Source organism: Cervus canadensis, chromosome 2 (assembly GCF_019320065.1).
Source record: "Cervus canadensis isolate Bull #8, Minnesota chromosome 2, ASM1932006v1, whole genome shotgun sequence".
Classification (NCBI taxonomy): domain Eukaryota; kingdom Metazoa; phylum Chordata; class Mammalia; order Artiodactyla; family Cervidae; genus Cervus; species Cervus canadensis.
The window spans coordinates 31997870-32014231 of record NC_057387.1 but is presented as its reverse complement, the minus strand read 5'-3'; the positions used below and the strand labels follow the sequence as shown (position 1 = coordinate 32014231).

The following is a 16362-nucleotide window of genomic DNA, read 5'->3' as shown; positions in this document are numbered from 1 at the left end:
TTCCGACACGTTGGCGGTTTTCCCATGCCTCCAAGCAATTCTCAGACACCAACTGGGTGTCCCACAGTTTAACTCAATGTTGACCCTATTTACCTGAGATGGGATCCCACATGACCAGGGCTCAGTCCCTCGAGACTGCCCCAGAGACCTCACTTCAGATGCCAATCATAAATCCGGGTTGTCACCTGTTCTTCTGACCACACTGCTATAGATTGGAGGTCCCAATGACCCCCTCCTTGGGTTGAGTTAATTTGCTAGACTGGTTCACAGAACTCAGAGAAGTATTTTATTTACTAGATAATTGGTTTATTGTCAAATGATATAACTCAACCAACCAGATGGAAGAGAAATGCAGCTTGAGGTGTGTGGAAAGGCTCAGCACTTCCGTGCCCTCTGAGGCGGCCACCCTCCAAACCCTGTCCTTTGGAATTTTTATGGAAGCTTCATTATGTAAGCAGGCTTGATTAAATCACTGCCTATTGGTGATTGAACTCACTCTCCAGCCCCTCTCTTCCCCTTTCCCCAGGTGAGGGGGGCAAAGGGACTAAAGGTTCCAACCCTGTAAGCACAAGCATGGTTGACTTCCCAGGCAATCAGCCTCCTTTCCTCGAGTGTTTTCCAAAAATCACCTCTCTGACATAGCAAAAGACACCTTTATTGCTCTCGTCACAGGAAATTCCAAGAGTTTTTAGCTTTGTGCCAGGAAATGGAACAAAGACCAAATGTGTATTTCTTATTATAGATCAGAATATCACAGCTCTCCTTATGGTGACTGTCATCAGTCAGGAGCCTGAAAGGAGGTCTTCCCAAACCAAATGCTTACCTCACTCCTTCAAAAGGCATTTCTCAAGTCCCTACTATGGGACAAGCACCATACTCACCCTGACAGAAACAATTTTCTTAAATGTTGAAAATAACTATTTTACTGTGGGAAGTGAGGATAGCATATTGATAACTAATATTGGGAATTCACTGTGCACCAGAGTACTGGTTGCAAACTTCTTTCTATGTAATTCTATGAGGTAAATATCTTTGTTATTCCCATTTTGCAGATTAGCACACTGAGGCTCAGAGAAAATAATCAAACTCCTTAAGGCCATATGGCTCAACTGTGGTGTATTTGGAGTCCAAGTGTGAATGACAGCGATGATCACCCTCTTCACCATAGCTTCAGAGAGCTATAGATTTCACATGTAAAATCAGGATTTGTAGAAATTATGTCCCCTTGTACTGTATGTGTGATTCTCTTGCTTGGTTATTACATTTAATGTCGTATTCAAACATGATTGTGGGTTGAGGCTACAATGGTTTGGGTGGGTGGGAAGAGAGAGGATCTCCCCCAGTAGGGTGAAAGTAGTGAGAGAATCTGTCATGAAGACAAAGAAGATTCTCGGACCAGAACTCAGAAGGCAGACCCTAGGTCTATGCAAAGGGAACCCCCCATCTGGACATTGGGGTGGTAGGCGTGGGGGTGGGCTCCAGGAGGGTAGGTGTGAAGATGGATCCACCATTCTGAAGTAGCTGAGAACTAGGAAATGGGGTAGTGAACCAGGAAAACTTGCTATCTACGTTAATACAATTTTAGACCTTCAAAACTAGTAGTAAGGAGGCCAGACCTCACTGCATCTGACCCCAGGGTTGTTCGAATAATTACTGCTACTTCTACTTTTGGGATTTCCCTGGTGGCTTGCCTGCCAATGCAGGAGACGTGGGTTCAATCCCTGGGTCAGGAAGATCCCCTGAAGAAGGAAATGGCAAACTACTCCAGTATTCTTGCCTGGGAAATTCATGGACAGAGGAGTCTGGAAGGCTCCAGCCCATGGGGTCACAAAGATTTGGACATGACTTAATGACTGAGCACACTTCTACTTTTACCTTTGGACTTTTACTTCCAAGGTCCAGCCAGAGAGAAGACACAAAACCCTGTCTTTGAACGCCATCCCTGAGTGGGCAGGGTATCCGGAAGTCATCTTCCATGGTCGTGTTTCACTTCATTTATTTTTCATTTGTTATTCCTTGAGATCAAATTGGCAACATCTGTTGGATCATAGAAAAAGCAAGAGAATATCAGAAAAACATCGGCTTCATCGACTATGCTAAAGCCTTTGACTGTGTGGACCACAACTGTGGTTCCAACTGTGTGGAAAATTCTTAAAGAGATGGGAATACCAGACCACCTGACCTGCCTCCTGAGAAGCCTGTACGAGGTCAAGAGGAAACAGTTGGAACCGGACATGGAACAATAGACTCGTTCAAAATTGGGAAAGGAGTTTGTCAAGGCTGTATGTTGTCTCCCTGCTTATTTAACTTCTATGCAGAGTACATCATGAGAAACGCTGGGCTGGAAGAAGCACAAGCTGGAATCAAGATTGCTGGGAGAAATATCAATAACCTCAGATACGCAGATGACACCACCCTTATGGCCGGAAGCAAAGAGGCACTAAAGAGCTTCTTGATGAAGGTGAAAGAGGAGAGTGAAAAAGCTGGCTTAAAACTCAGCATTCAAAAAACTAAAATCATGGCATCTGGTCCCATCACTTCATGGCAAATAGATGGGGAAACAGTGGAAACAGTCACAGACTTTATTTTTCTGGGCTCCAAAATCACTGCAGATGGTGACTGCAGCCATGAAATTAAAAAACGCTTGCTCCTTGGAAGAAAAGCTATGACAAACCTAAACAGCATATTAAAAAGCAGAGACATTATATTGCTGACAATGGTCCACATAGTCAAAGCTATGGTTTTTCCAGTAGTCATGTATGAATGTGAGAGTTGGACCATCAAGAAGGCTGAATGCTGAAGAATCAATACTTTTGAACTGTGGTGTTGGAGAAGACTCTCTAGAGTCCCTTGGACTGAAAGGAGATCAAACCAGTCCGTCCTAAAGGAAATCAACCCTGAATATTTGTTGGAAGGACTGATGCTGAAGCTGAAACTCCAATACTTTGGCCACCTGATGCGAAGAACTGACTGACTGAAAAAGACCCTGATGCTGGGAAAGATGGAAGGCAGGAAGAGAAGGGGATGACAGAAGAGAAGATGGTTGGATGGCATCACCGACTCAATGGACATGAGTTTGAGCAAGCTCTGGGTGTTGGTGAAGGACAGGAAGACTGGTGTGCTGCAGTCCATGGGGTTGCAAAGAGTCAGACACAAATGAGCAACTGAACAACAAAAAATCCAAAACTTTGTTCTCTTTCTTGTCCAACCCCTATTCTCCTCAGGATTGAGGCATATCAAAGAAAAGGAAGGACTGAAACTGAGCAGGACCCTGTGGGGCCTTCCTGGGTGCAAGGCCCTCCATTTCTGTCCCCGGTTTCTTGCTTGACCTTTCCCAAGTTCCAAAGAGCAGACTCAAGTAGTTAACGATTGGAATAGAGTCATAGGACTCCTAGTTCCTCCTCAAGGAATATATATAATAATCTGCTGGTGGCGCTGGTGGTACAGAACCCACCTGCCAATGCAGGAGATGCAGGAGACAGGTTCAGTCCCTCAGTCAGGAAGATCCCCTGGAGGAGGGCATGGCAAACCACTCCAATATTCTTGCCTGGAAATCCCATGGACAGAGGAACCTGGTAGACTGCAGTCCATAGAGTCACACAGATTCAGACCTGACTGAAGCGACTTAGCATGCAGGCACACCTATTTTCTAGCTTTTCTGCAGAAACTAAGACCCCCACCTGGAGGAGCATGGTGACTGCATGCTGACCACCAGCACGGAGGCCTCACGCTAGTTGGAACCAGAAAGTTGATGATTAAGATTCCCAAAGCATCACCTTCTTACCTCACCACCAACCAATCAGAACAGTGTTCATGAGCTGATCATACACCTTACAACCCTCACACTTAAGTGTAAGTCACTCAGTCGTGTCCTACTCTTTGAGACCCCATGGACTATACAGTCCATGGAATTCTCCAGGCCAGAATACTGGAGTGGGTAGCCTTTCCCTTCTACAGGGGATCTTCCCAACCCAGGATTTGAACCAGGGTCTCCTGCAGTGCAGGCGGATTCTTTACCAACTGAGCTATCAGGGGAGCCTCACACCTAATATGGCCTTTAAAAACTCTTGCCTGAAACTCATCTGGGAGTTCAGGTCTTTTGAGCACCAGCTGCCCATTCTCCTTGCTCAGGGTCCAGTAATAAGTAAACGCTGCACTTTCCTTCCCCACAGCTGTGGGGTAAATAGATTGGCTTTGCTGTTTGGCCAGTGAGTGGGTTTGCATCCGACTTGGTAATAAAAAAGGAAGGAGCCACTGAGCGCTCTGGCTCCCTTGCAGCCAGTGGAGTGGGTAGGAAACTCAAGGATGAGAGTAGGTGGTGGAACCTTTAAAAAGGAAATCCCAGGACTTCCCTGGTGGTCCAGTGGTTAAGAATCTGCCTGCCAATGCAGGGAACATGGGTTTTATCCCTGGTCTGAGAAGATTCCACCTGCCACTGGGCACCTGGGCCTGTGCACTAGAGTTATTGAGCCCTTGTGCCCTAGAGCCCATGCTTTGCACCAAAAGAAGCCACTGCAATGAGAAGCCCACACATCGTAATGAAGAGTAGCCCCCCCACTCACTGCAACTAGAGAAAGCCCATGCACATCAGTGAAGACCCAGCACAGCCCAAAATAAATAAATCTTAAAAAAAAAAATGTTACTTTTTAAAAAAAGATGCAGTCCCATTGGTGGAGGGTCACTGTGCCTGAGGCAATGATTGGGGGGTGTCTGGATGAGTTGTGATCTTGAGGCATAAAAGCAGGCCTGGGCTGGTCCCCAGAACTCCTTTGTCAGAAGAGAGAAATGACCAATCTTTGGGGATGCTCTTCTGGCCAGGGTGGGGAGAGCAAGAGTGGCCTGGGTGAGTCTTTCCCAGGTCCTCAGCTTGGGGCACGGTGGGCACCTAGTGGTTTTAGGTACTCAGATGGCCCAGTGGTCTCCTGCTCTTGGGGGCCCTGAAAGGGGTCCTTCAGGACCCATGGAGCTGGGTGAGAACAACATGCTTTGGCCTCAAAGGCAGGACTCTCCTGGAGAAGACTAATCACATGTTGTTATTCGTGAATAATGCTAACAACTTCACAAACCACATAATATTTTGGACATTTCAAAGCTGCCTTAAAGCAGCCTGATGTAGTAGTGGAAAGAGACCAAAACTGAAGTCTGTGGAAAAAAACAGGGAAAACTATAAGCCAAATGACTTTGCCCCTCTTGAGCTTCAGTTTTTGTTTTTTTCATCTGAAGATGGGAAGAATAATAACCAAGGAGACCCCTGCTTACTGGTTTAGGGGGGATTAAATGGCACCTGGGTGTGAAAGATGAAGGGCTTTGCTATGGAAATGAAAAACTGTTTTCTCTGAGCATTTTTATCTCCAGTGTTAGTTCCCTAGGTCTGGGGTAACAGAATGCCATAAACAGAGTGGCTTAAAGAATAGAATTTTTTTTAAACAATAGAAATGTGTCTTTTCACAGTTCTGGAGGCTAGAAGTCCCAGATCAGGGCCACCTCAGTGTTGGTTCCTTCTGAAGCTAGGAGGGAGAGTCTCTTCTGTGCCTCTGACTGAGCTCCTGGCAGCTTTCTGGCAGTCTTTGGTGTTGTATGGCATGAACAAGCTTCACACTGATCTCTGCCTTCAACTTCACAAGGCATTCCCCCCCACCCCCATCCCAGTGTGTGTTTCTGTGCAGATGTTTCCTTTCTGTAGACTCACCTGTTGTCTCGGATTAGGGACTCACCCTCCTCCAGAATGACCTCATCTTAACTAATTACATCTCCAGAGATTCTATTTCTAAATAAAGTCACATTCTAGATACCAAGAGTACTTCAATATACAAATTTGGAGGGAGCACAATTCAACTCCTAACACATGTGACCCTCCAAGGCAGTGGGCAGCCCAGGAGAATGCACAGTGGAGTCAAGTGCAGGGGATGGAGTGAGGTGGGTGAGGTTCTAACTCTTTTAGGCAGATTCAGTGCTCAGCTGAATTGAGGTTTCCACCATCTCTTTTATGAAAAACTTACACATTATTAAAATATGTTCTGGATACAGAGGATATAAAAATGAATAAAATATTGTCCTTGACTACAAGGGAAAAGAGAGACAGACATGTAAACAAATCATTGAAAGGCAACATAATTCATGCAGTAAGAATTCTATATGACAAGAAAAAGGGGGTCCGGGACAGGATTGTCCTGGAAGTTTCCTGGGAGGCAGTAACATTAGCATGGAATCTTTGAAGATGGCTAGTGTTCCAGGCAGACAGGAGGCAGAGGCACATCAGTCAGAGGACAAGCACCATAGCATGCAAGTATGAGCCCAGCTTGATCTGGCTAGATGTGTGAGCTATGGGAGACAGAGGTCAAAGGTAAGTTGGGTCACATATTAAGGGGGTTATCCACAACCTAAGTGAACTTTTTATCCTATGGCAAAGCCATGGGAAGCTCTTTCTCTACTATTAATCTCTGACCAGACAGTGATTTCACTGGTGTAGAAAATGAGGCCAGAGGGGTGGCAGGAGCTAGTATAATGGCTGGCAGATAGTAGGAGCTTGATAAATAAGTAAATGAGTGAATGACTTTTAAGGAGCAGACTGGAATAAGAGGAGAGACAAGAGTAGGATGAATGAGAAAGCAGAAAAACAGAGTCAGGATAATTTACCATAGACCAGGTATAGAGTTGTGAAGATCTGAATGAACCTCAAAGAAGAGGAGGAATGTCTAGGGCCTTAAATGGGTTGAAGGAAGGTGGAAAAGGTGAAAGATGGCCCTATGGCTGGAGGTCAAGGGCGTTCCTGCCCACTGAGCTCCATTATCTCTCTGAAGTCTGGTTCCTGAGGGAAAGGAGGGACTAGGCTGTGGAAGCAAGCAGTGAGGTGTGGGAGGAGCTAAGAGCTGGGCACAGCAGCCCTAAGGTCAAAGGGAGATGCTGACTGTGGTCATAAGCCAAGCATGGGGATTTGGAAGGCAGGTGTAGAAGGAAAAGGGGGTCTTTCGTACGTATAATAGTGTCCTCCCCAAATTCATGTCCACCCAGAACCTAAGAATGTGAATTTGTTTGGCTATAGGGTCTTTGTAAATGTAATTAGATAAGGATTGAGATGAAGTCATACTTGATTGAAAAGTGAAAGGAGGTGTTCGTTGCTCAGTTGTGTCCTTGTCTTTGTGACCCCATGGATTGTAGCCCACCAGGATCTTCAGTCCATGGAATTCTCCAGGCAAAGAATACTGGAGTAGGTAGCCATTCCCTTCTCCAGAGGATCTTCTCAGCCCAGGGATCAAAACCTGGGTTTCCTGCATTGCAGGCAGATTCTTTACCATCTGAGCCACCACGGAAGCCCATTAGAGTGGGCCTTAGATTCAATGACTGGTGTCGTTATAAGAGACAGAAATGGACCCACAGGGACGAAAGCCATGTGAAGATGAGGCAGAGATTGGAGTGATGATGCCACAAGCCAAGAGATGCCAGGAACCACCAAGAATTGGAAGAGGCAAGGATGTTCCCCTAGAGCTTTCAGAGGGAGCGCAGCACTGCCAACACTTGGATTTTGGACTTCTAGCCACTAGAACTGTGAGACAATAAACTTCCCATTGTTTTAAGACCCCATCCCCACCCCCAGCTCATGGTGCTTTGTTACAGCAATCATAGGATGCTAACACAGGGCCAGATCACAAGAGGCTGGGTCAAATGGTCAACCAAGAAGAGGAGACCTAGTCAGGGAAGGGGTGAGCTCTGGAGGGGTTGACAGACTTAGCGGGGTTGAGAGCTGAAGGTCTCGAGGAAGAATGAGGGGTTTGGGGAAAAGCTGAAAGGACAAGATTTGCAGCCAGAGGGTGGCATATTTAAAATTAAGGGTTCAGAGGAATGAAGCAATTCCAGGTACTGTCAGATCAATCTCTCTCAGAGAATGAAAACTCCCTGATAAACAAACTCACCCTAAACAGGCAAGGTGGTTTTACCCTACCTTGAGCCTGCATTTTATTTTATTTTTTATTAGTGTTACTTTGAATTTCAGTTTTATTTATTTTTGGCTGCATTGGGTCTTAGTTGCAGTATGCAGGATGTTTTGTTGCAGGGCATGCGGGCACAAATGGTTGTGTTGTGAGAGTTGCCCTGCTGCATGTGGGATCTTAGTTCCCCAGTCAGGGATCCAACCCATGTCCCCTGCATTGGAAGCTGAATTCTTAACCATTGGACCACCGGGGAAGTCCTTCAAGTCTGCATTTTTAAATCCAAGCCAAAAGAGGAGCCTACAATTTCTTCCAAAGAATTACTATCAGCTGTCTCCATTTTGTGACATTTCAGACACTGTGCTCTAGGCAGGAGGGTATGTGGACGGAGGAGGGGGCAAGGTGCCCGAATCACAACCCATGCATGGGTGTCCCCAGACTTTCAGAGGGAGACTTACCCTGGGACTTACAGAAAGGTGTGTAGCTCCTGGGGACCGCTGGGACATTAAGTTGCAGAGAAAACAAAATACACTAAAATGGCAGTCGGGGTAAAGCTAGACTATTTGGAGAAATTCAGAAGGAAAAACCCCAAGCAGAATCTAAAGGCAATTAAGTGATAACTCTAGTGCATGCCAGAGAAGAGCTGTGTTGCTCTGGGGCCAGGAATCACTCAATTAAACAGCAAAAGCCCAAAGGGAAACAGAGGGCCAGTGCCTCCCCTTCTCAGATGTGAAACGCAGCTCCCCCTCCTGTCCCCCTGCCGTGTGCCCTCTGCCCCCAGCTCTGGCACCACCAGCTGTCTGCAGGGCAGCCCTCCTCTCCCTCCTCACCCTGGGCCCCAACATGGATGGGTCCTCTGTCCTCTGCTGCTCTCTGGCCCTGGTCCAGGCTGCTCCCTATCGCTCCCCTCCAGGACTTCCTAGCCAAGAGGCAAGGGGCTCCCTTCTCCACCTCCTCCAGACATGACCCCTAATGTGTGAGCAGGAAGGAGCCTTTGTTCTGAGGGGGAAGTGGAGAGGCAGTGCTGGAGCCACACTGTCTTCCATGGACAGCAGCTGGGCTGAGAAGGCTCTGATCTTGGGCCCAGCTCTTAAGCCCCTGCTCAGTCCTGCATGGGCCCTTCTATTTGCCCCCAGAAGTGCCAGGGGCATAGCCCCACACCACCATGTCTTCACATGCTCTATCTCCAGCCCACCCTTCTTTCCCTGCCACATCCTGGGCCCCCTTCCTCCTCAACCTCTCCCCAGCTCTTTCTCCAAATGCTGCATGTGGGAGGAATGAGTTGGGGGCAGAGGTAATTTAGTTTTCATAGCCTCCCAGGATCAGCCAAGAACTATTCCAAGGACCATGTTTTCCAGATGGGAATGTAATCAATGGAGCCATGTCTTGCCCAAGAGACCGCAGATCTCCTAGAGCATCACATTCATCTTCTCTTGGTACTCACAGCAGTGGGGAGAGAGAAGGCTTCTTCCCCTCTCCCTGGGCTTCTCCCCTTTCGGATCTGGGAATGTTGGTTTTCAGCCAGCTCTCCCATGTGAGAAGAGCCAGAGGCTGGGGACCTGGGAGGGCAAAGTGGAAGAATACGTCAAAGAGCAGTGACAGTTTCTAGGTCATCAGCTGTCTGGTTGGCATGGAGGGGGTGATTATTTTGAGTCACCATTGGTGAAATACTTATTGAGCTGTGAAGGGAAATGCTACAGAGTAAAGCAGAGAACTAACAACTGAATTAAAAGCCAGGAGTTCTTGTCCTCACACCATTGCCTTGCTGCAGGGGATCAGTAAGTCCTTTGCCCTCCAGTTAAGAGAGAACCTCTAGTTGAACCTCACATCCTGAAGATGAGGAAGTGGAGAGTCTGCACTACCCCCCAGCCACAGTTCCAGATGGACTGAGGCACGGATGACGTCAGGGACCAGCCCAGGGTCTGCCCACTGCCTTGCCCAGCACTAATTGGTTTGGGAAACCTTGGACCTGTTTGACCCGTGGAGAAGCCACTGGCTTTCCTTCCAAGTAGCCCTAAGAGGGGCAGCCTCAGGTGGACATTAGGAGACTTGGTCAAGCAGGAAACAGAAAGACAGTTAGCTGGGACCATCTGCAGGGGTGTGACAGCATTAAGGGACTCAACAAGAAATACTGAGGCAGCTGGAGCAACAGCAGGAAGCTGTTCCCACCCCAGGCCTGAGATGGTGTTCTCAGGACCCGGGAGAGCTGGAGCTATGGGAGGAGGAGCCGTAGGATCAAAGCGAGGCAGCCAGACCGTGAGTGGAACAAATACCCCGCACTCTCTCTGATGGCTTCTGATCTCCTCCTGAAGCTTCCTGTTCATCCAACCCAAACCGAAAGGCAGAGGACAAGGGGCCTTGTGATGCTATCCATAGAGGTGAGTCTCCTGAAGCACAGAGGGAGCCTTGGGTTGGGAACAAAGCAAAATCACAAGCCAGCAGAGGGGGCACTGTGGACTGTACACTCCAGCAGAAAGAGCAAGCCCTCCGGAGCGAGCAGTGAAGATGGTTCCTTATTTTCCTGCTTGTAGCTGTGTGATCTTGGGCAATTCACTGCACTCTCTGGGCTTGATTTTCTCCTTGGGACTAACTATACTTTCTTATTAGAGTGGTTGTGGGGATTAAATGAGGTGCTGGTGTAAAAGCATCAGCAATATACTGGGAGTTTATTGTTTATCAAGGTCAGTTTCCCTTCCTTTCAGAGTCCCCCCCCCCCCCCCCCCCGCCTCCACCTTCCAAGCTCTGATGAATAAGAGGCACTGGGGTAGAATGGGATGGAGAAAATATATAAACTTCAGATTTGGACCCTGGCTCCACAGCTCTTAGCTGTATGACCTTGGGCAAATCATGTATTCTCTCTAATTTGTTTTCTTGGTAGTAAAAAAGCAATATCCAGCTCATAAAGTTGTTGTGAGGATTAGAAATTATTTAAGGCATCTAATAAGGCATTGGGTTCATCGTGGTACATGGGCCCTTAAGTCAGATTAACTCAAATCCAAAGTCCCTATTTGTTAACTATGTGACCATGCACAAGTTTTTGGATCTGTCTGAGCCTCAGTTTCTTTATCTATAAAATGGGGATGATATAAGCACCTTTCTCTTAGAGTCAAGATAATGAAATGAAGTAATGGGCATACAATCTACCAGGCAAATGGTCCACCCTCAAAAGTTTGCTACTGTTATAGATTGTTATTGATATCACTCTTGGCAATATTTCTTTCCCCAATCAAGCATCCAACCTATCTGTCTATTCAGATACCAATGTCTTTACTGGAGAAAAGCAAGTAGGGCTTGGGGGGAGGTTAGACAGAGAGCTCAGCTAGAGGTTTCAGGACAGGAAATGGCTCAGTCTAATTGACAAATGCCTTGCCCAGCACACATATATAGACAAGAGGTTCGGTTCAGCCTGTAATTCTCCCTGACAGATCACTCAGAGAACAGGAAGGACTGTCCTGCTATCCTGTCCTCACCCCCCACCCCCGCCCCAGATTGCCTGATTCCTTGATGTGACTCTGACTGGCTTTCAGCTAGATGAAAACAGAGGGAAAGGGATTGTATGGTACAATAAACCTGGAACTGTATTCCCCCAATAAAAATTTGCTGAACAGTTATTTGGTACATGGCACCATTGGAGACTTAATGTAACTAGCCCTCATCAGTTTCAACAATTTTATGAAATTAGTGTTGTTGGAATAGTAACATTAGTAATATTGGAAGTTGGAGCCCAGAGAGGTTAGGGAACTTGGCCAGCATCACACCAATAATAATTGACGGAGTCCTCCTTTGAAATCAGGTCTGATTGTTCCCAAAGCCCAAGTTTGGGCAGCCATGCCGGTTGGCCTCCTGGAAGGATGGCCTGTGTGTCGAACATCAGTGGAGGGGGTTGAGAAGAGGATGGAAAGACAGGGTAAGGAATGATCCTGGAACAGCTGTGAGCAGTGTGATCTGCCTACCCTGGTCATTTCCCTAGGAGGGCTAGATACAGAGGACCTCTGGGGTCCTTCCCTTCTGATACCTTGTGAACCAGACTCTAACTCCCTGGACTGTGGAGGGGAGAGAGAACCATCCTCTGTTTCTCAGGCTCCAGAAATTCACCTCCTTTCCTCCTCCCCTTCTCAGTCCCTTGGGCTCTTGATCGCTTTTCCTACCCTGAGTCTCAGAAAGCCTCATAGCTAATGATTTCCTATGCTAATTATCTTCGAGCTGTGTCCCAGAGGATGCCTGGAGAGCAAGGGTGGGCTTTCAGACAGTACTGCGGGGAAACTTTCTTACATCACGCACCCACATGCTTTGGGCTCTTAATCTGCCAGCCTATCAGGTTGGTCTGTGGTCTTGGGTGCTGGCTGAAGGATAAAGTGTTGTGGGGAGGGGTAACCAGACCCCTACAACCTCAGACCACCTCTTCAGAGCATGGTTGCTCTTCTTGGAATCTCTGTAGCCAGGACAAGATCTGGAGAGGCATGGGGGCCCCCCATGGAGTTGCATGGGAGGGGAAGCATATGGCCCTGTGCCCCTCAGAACTGGACCCCAAGGCTGTGTTCTAAGTTTTTTCACTGATTCCAGAATCAACTATGGAGCACTTCTTCTGTGTGAGGGCCAAATCTGACAGCATCCTGCCTTCACATTGCTTCAGTCTAGTAGGAGTGATAAAACATGTATATGCCCCGAAATGCCAAGGCGTGAAAGTTATCCAGACCTGTCTGTGTCATTCATGAGAGTTAGAAAGGATCAGAGGAGGGAGAGATGGCTGGCTGGCAGCGGGAGGAGGGGGTTGCTTACATAGCTCTTACCCCGCGCCAGTCAGTGCTCAGTGCTTTGTATACTTTCACTCTTTTAATCCTCACAACGACGCTGCCATTTTACAGAAGAGAAAACAGGCAGGGAGAGGCTGGTAACTTTCCCAAGGGCCCAAAACTGGTAAGTGGATTTGATCGGGTTGGGTGGTGCTCTTAGCCCCTAGGTTATTCTGCCTGCTTCTGCCCTGTCCCCATGTCTCACTACCTAATTGTCAAAACGCAGTTATAGAAATGAGCACTGATGTCTTCACTGCCGCTCTTATATTCAGTGTTAAAAAAAAAAAATCACTGTATCTGCAGGCATGTTCCTATGTGTTATTGCTGGATTATAAGCTACAAAGAATCTCATTCAGCTACACTTATTGAGTGTCTGCCAAGAGCCAGACACTGTTGTAGCTGCTTTTGCATATTCTAGGTCAATTTACTTCTTGCAACAGCCGTGGGAAATAATGCCAATTTCCCCTATTTTCAAGAGGAGGAAAATGGAAGACAGACAGGAAAGAGACTTGCTACACCAATACTTGTGGAACTAAGCTTTGGACACCCTTCTTTTAACACCAACTTACTACTTTTAATTTTAAAGATTAACATTAATACTGTTGATCTTTACACTATGGCACCCCATTCAGCATAGCCTAGAATGAGTATCCTTTTCATCTGCTTTTGTTTGTTTTTGCATGTAAGACAGGCCTTTTTTTTTTTTTTTTTTAGAACTAGCATCTTAACATTAAAGAGCATGGAACATGAGCATCTTACTCTTAACATTAAAGAACGTGAAACATTTGGCTCTGAGTTCAAGTTTACTATTACTTGAGATATGTAAACTTGGGAGATTCTCCTCAAATCTTTGAACCTCAGTTTCCTCATCTAGTAAATGGGGATTATAATAACCAACCCCATAGTGGTACTGTGAGGCTTACATTCAACAGCATACAGAAACTGCCAAGAACTGTGCATGGCATTCAGCGAATGGTAGCTATTCTTTATGGAGAGCTGCACGGCATGGATGCAGTAAACACATATTGGGGTAAGGGCTTTTACACAGTAACCTAACACATATTATCATTTCATCCCATCAGTAAGCCTGTGAGATAGATGTCCCCATTTAGGAGACAGATTGCCCACAAACAGTAACTGACACAGCAAACTTTCACATGCATGACTCAGGACTCTGCATCCTAGGGCCCTTCCCTCCTCTATACCAATGGCCATGTTGGTCCTACCATCCAGGGAAAGGTTGGGAGATTCCTATGATGGGACAGATGCCTAGAGGTGCTTTATAAACAAAAGGACCACAAAACACCAGTGGTGATCATATGGAGCTTCCTGCCTGGTGTGAAGACAGAGCAATGCCTCTAAGACACACTTACCAAGGTGTTCCCAGACACATCAACCCCATGAGGTGTTTTAGGGAAAAAAACGGGGAGTCGGTTCTTGACCAAATTTGTTTGGCTGTAGCCTGTCCAGCCTCATAGAAAGCCACCTGTTTTGCTAATAAGTTCTGGCTTAGAAAACTCCTAGATCTTCAGCTTGGTTAGAAATTCTCTATCTGGAACCCAGCCATTGGGTTCAGGTGTATGGTGGTTTTGAGTGAAGGTTTGTTGGGTAAGCTACTGATGACAGCCTACCCACCCCACCTCCCGGAGGGGTTGGGGAGAGATAAGACCCTGAGAGTGAGGAGGTTCCTGCTTTACCTAATGGGAGCCGTATCTGGCAGTAACTCTGTGAGCCCTGTGGTTCAGAGTGCATCTTTGTGAGGTTGGCTTTACCTGCTGACCTCCTAGTCACTGCCCTTACCAGTTACCTTCTATCCTTAACCTGATATAGTAGATGTTCTCTGCCATCCAGAGTACCTGTCTCAGGGGCCTAGGTCCATGGGGATCCTAATCCATGGAGAGCCTAGACTCCCACATCCTTTAACTTGGAGAATCACAGTGTACATAATATTTCAGTTGATCATGCATCTCTTTATCCTATAATACCTATTAATATCCTCCAACTCACCTTGGGAAACATTGTCTTCGTGATAGAAATCCCAAGTACCATTGTCTTAATGGAAGAGATCCCAAGTTTCAAAAACCTCTTAACGAGCCTCCATTTCTGAGTAATCAATAAAAAGGCATTAAGGCTTACCATGGGCAAGGTCCCATGGGAGAATGTGGAGAGTACGGGAGGCTGCAGAGCTGTACTTAGTCCCAGAGCCTGCCCTCAAGGAATCCATAGCCTGATGGAGGGAGGGAACAGACCACTGAGGCTCAAGGAGGACAAGCGTGGTGTGGTGCTAAAGATCAGGTCAGAAGGGCCCTGGCGGTGTTCTAGGAGATGTCCCCAGAGGAAGGCCAGGAGAGAAAAGGAGTTGGGTGGCAGACTGGTGGTGAAGGTCCAGGCACCAAGGGTGTTCCTTCAAAGGAGAAGAGGAAAGGCAACCCAGTTTGGAGCCAAAGAAAGCAATCCTGAGTGAGGCTGAGAACTCAGCCAGGTATGCCATCAGGTGTGGAGGAGGGAACTTGGCAGGGTCCCGCTGAGCGAGTGGCAGAGTGGTGGAAGAGCAGCCACCACCCAAGCCCCGCACAGAAGGAGCATCCGTGAATAAGACGTCTTGGCTGCTCCCAGGGACGGGGGAGGCTGTGGGAAGCTGGTCCCAAGAGAGCAGTCTGGGGGAGAGCTGGCTGGGCCCAGCTCGGAAAGCTCTGACTCTAGAATCATAAAGCAGTGGGTAGGAAGAAGTGGCTTACATCGGTTGTCCCTAACGCTGTCCTGCGCACTTCCCTATGGACCAGAAAACAATCAAGAAAACAACAACAACAAAACTCAATCTGAACTTCGCTTCATTCTGAGAGTTAAACACTGGAGTTAATCATCCAATAAATATTTATGGAGCACCTGCTCTGTGAAAGACAGTACACTGGCCTCACCTGAGTCTCCGTCCTTCCGAGAAGAGAAGGCTGGGTCAAGGCCGTGCATGGGTAACAACAGCTTTTAGTACCAGCCGATGCTTGAGGGGCACTGGATGAACTGTATCAATCATGGGTCCTGCATTCATCTTCTCATTTGTCCGTTCTGAGCCAGGAGCTGCAATCTGACTTCAGGCAGGGAGAAAGTCTCTCTGATGGTCAAGGTGGGCTTCATTCCATTCTGTCAGCTGATATGAAGGTGCATGATGGATAAGGAAATTAAAACTATAAAACCTCATGTACATGCTTTTGACAGAACCGAGGACCACTACCGCCTGTCAGGTGTTAGGAGACAGAGAATACGTTACAGAGGTGGTGTGCCGGAACAGATCTGACTGGTGATGGAGAGGGAGGGCGTTTCTTGAGTAGAAGAGAAATGAGTGGGTTTAGCGCTAGCTCACAGCGAACTGTGAATAATCTTGGCTATATGCAGAGGTACAAGCCTTTCATAGGCCCATCACGTGTCATATGTGAGGTAGAGGGAAAAAAGGTGAGTAGTCTGGGCTCGAGAGAGTGTGGGGCTGGAGAAGAGGAAGAGGTTGTGACACACCCAAGTCCTGCTGAGGAGTCTGGCCCTCACTGGGCAGGCAGTGAGGGCCCACAGAGCAGGATACCTTACCTTTGCCCTTTAGGAAGAGCTTGCTGGTGTCCATTCTAAGAAGGCCTGGGGGGCCTCATGAGACCAGC

General features: G+C 47.3%; 1 long non-coding RNA gene across 1 annotated transcript in view; it reads right to left on the bottom strand.

Annotated features, from left to right (window-relative positions):
* The window catches only part of LOC122436562, a 62422-nt gene that overhangs the window by 18759 nt on the left and 27301 nt on the right, over positions 1 to 16362 (bottom strand). Inside the window, exons 4-6 of the long non-coding RNA XR_006268041.1 lie at positions 15637 to 15863; positions 9370 to 9484; positions 1876 to 2037 (exon numbers count right to left, since the gene is read on the bottom strand). This is a non-coding gene — a long non-coding RNA (uncharacterized LOC122436562). The remainder of the gene's footprint in view (positions 1 to 1875; positions 2038 to 9369; positions 9485 to 15636; positions 15864 to 16362) is intronic.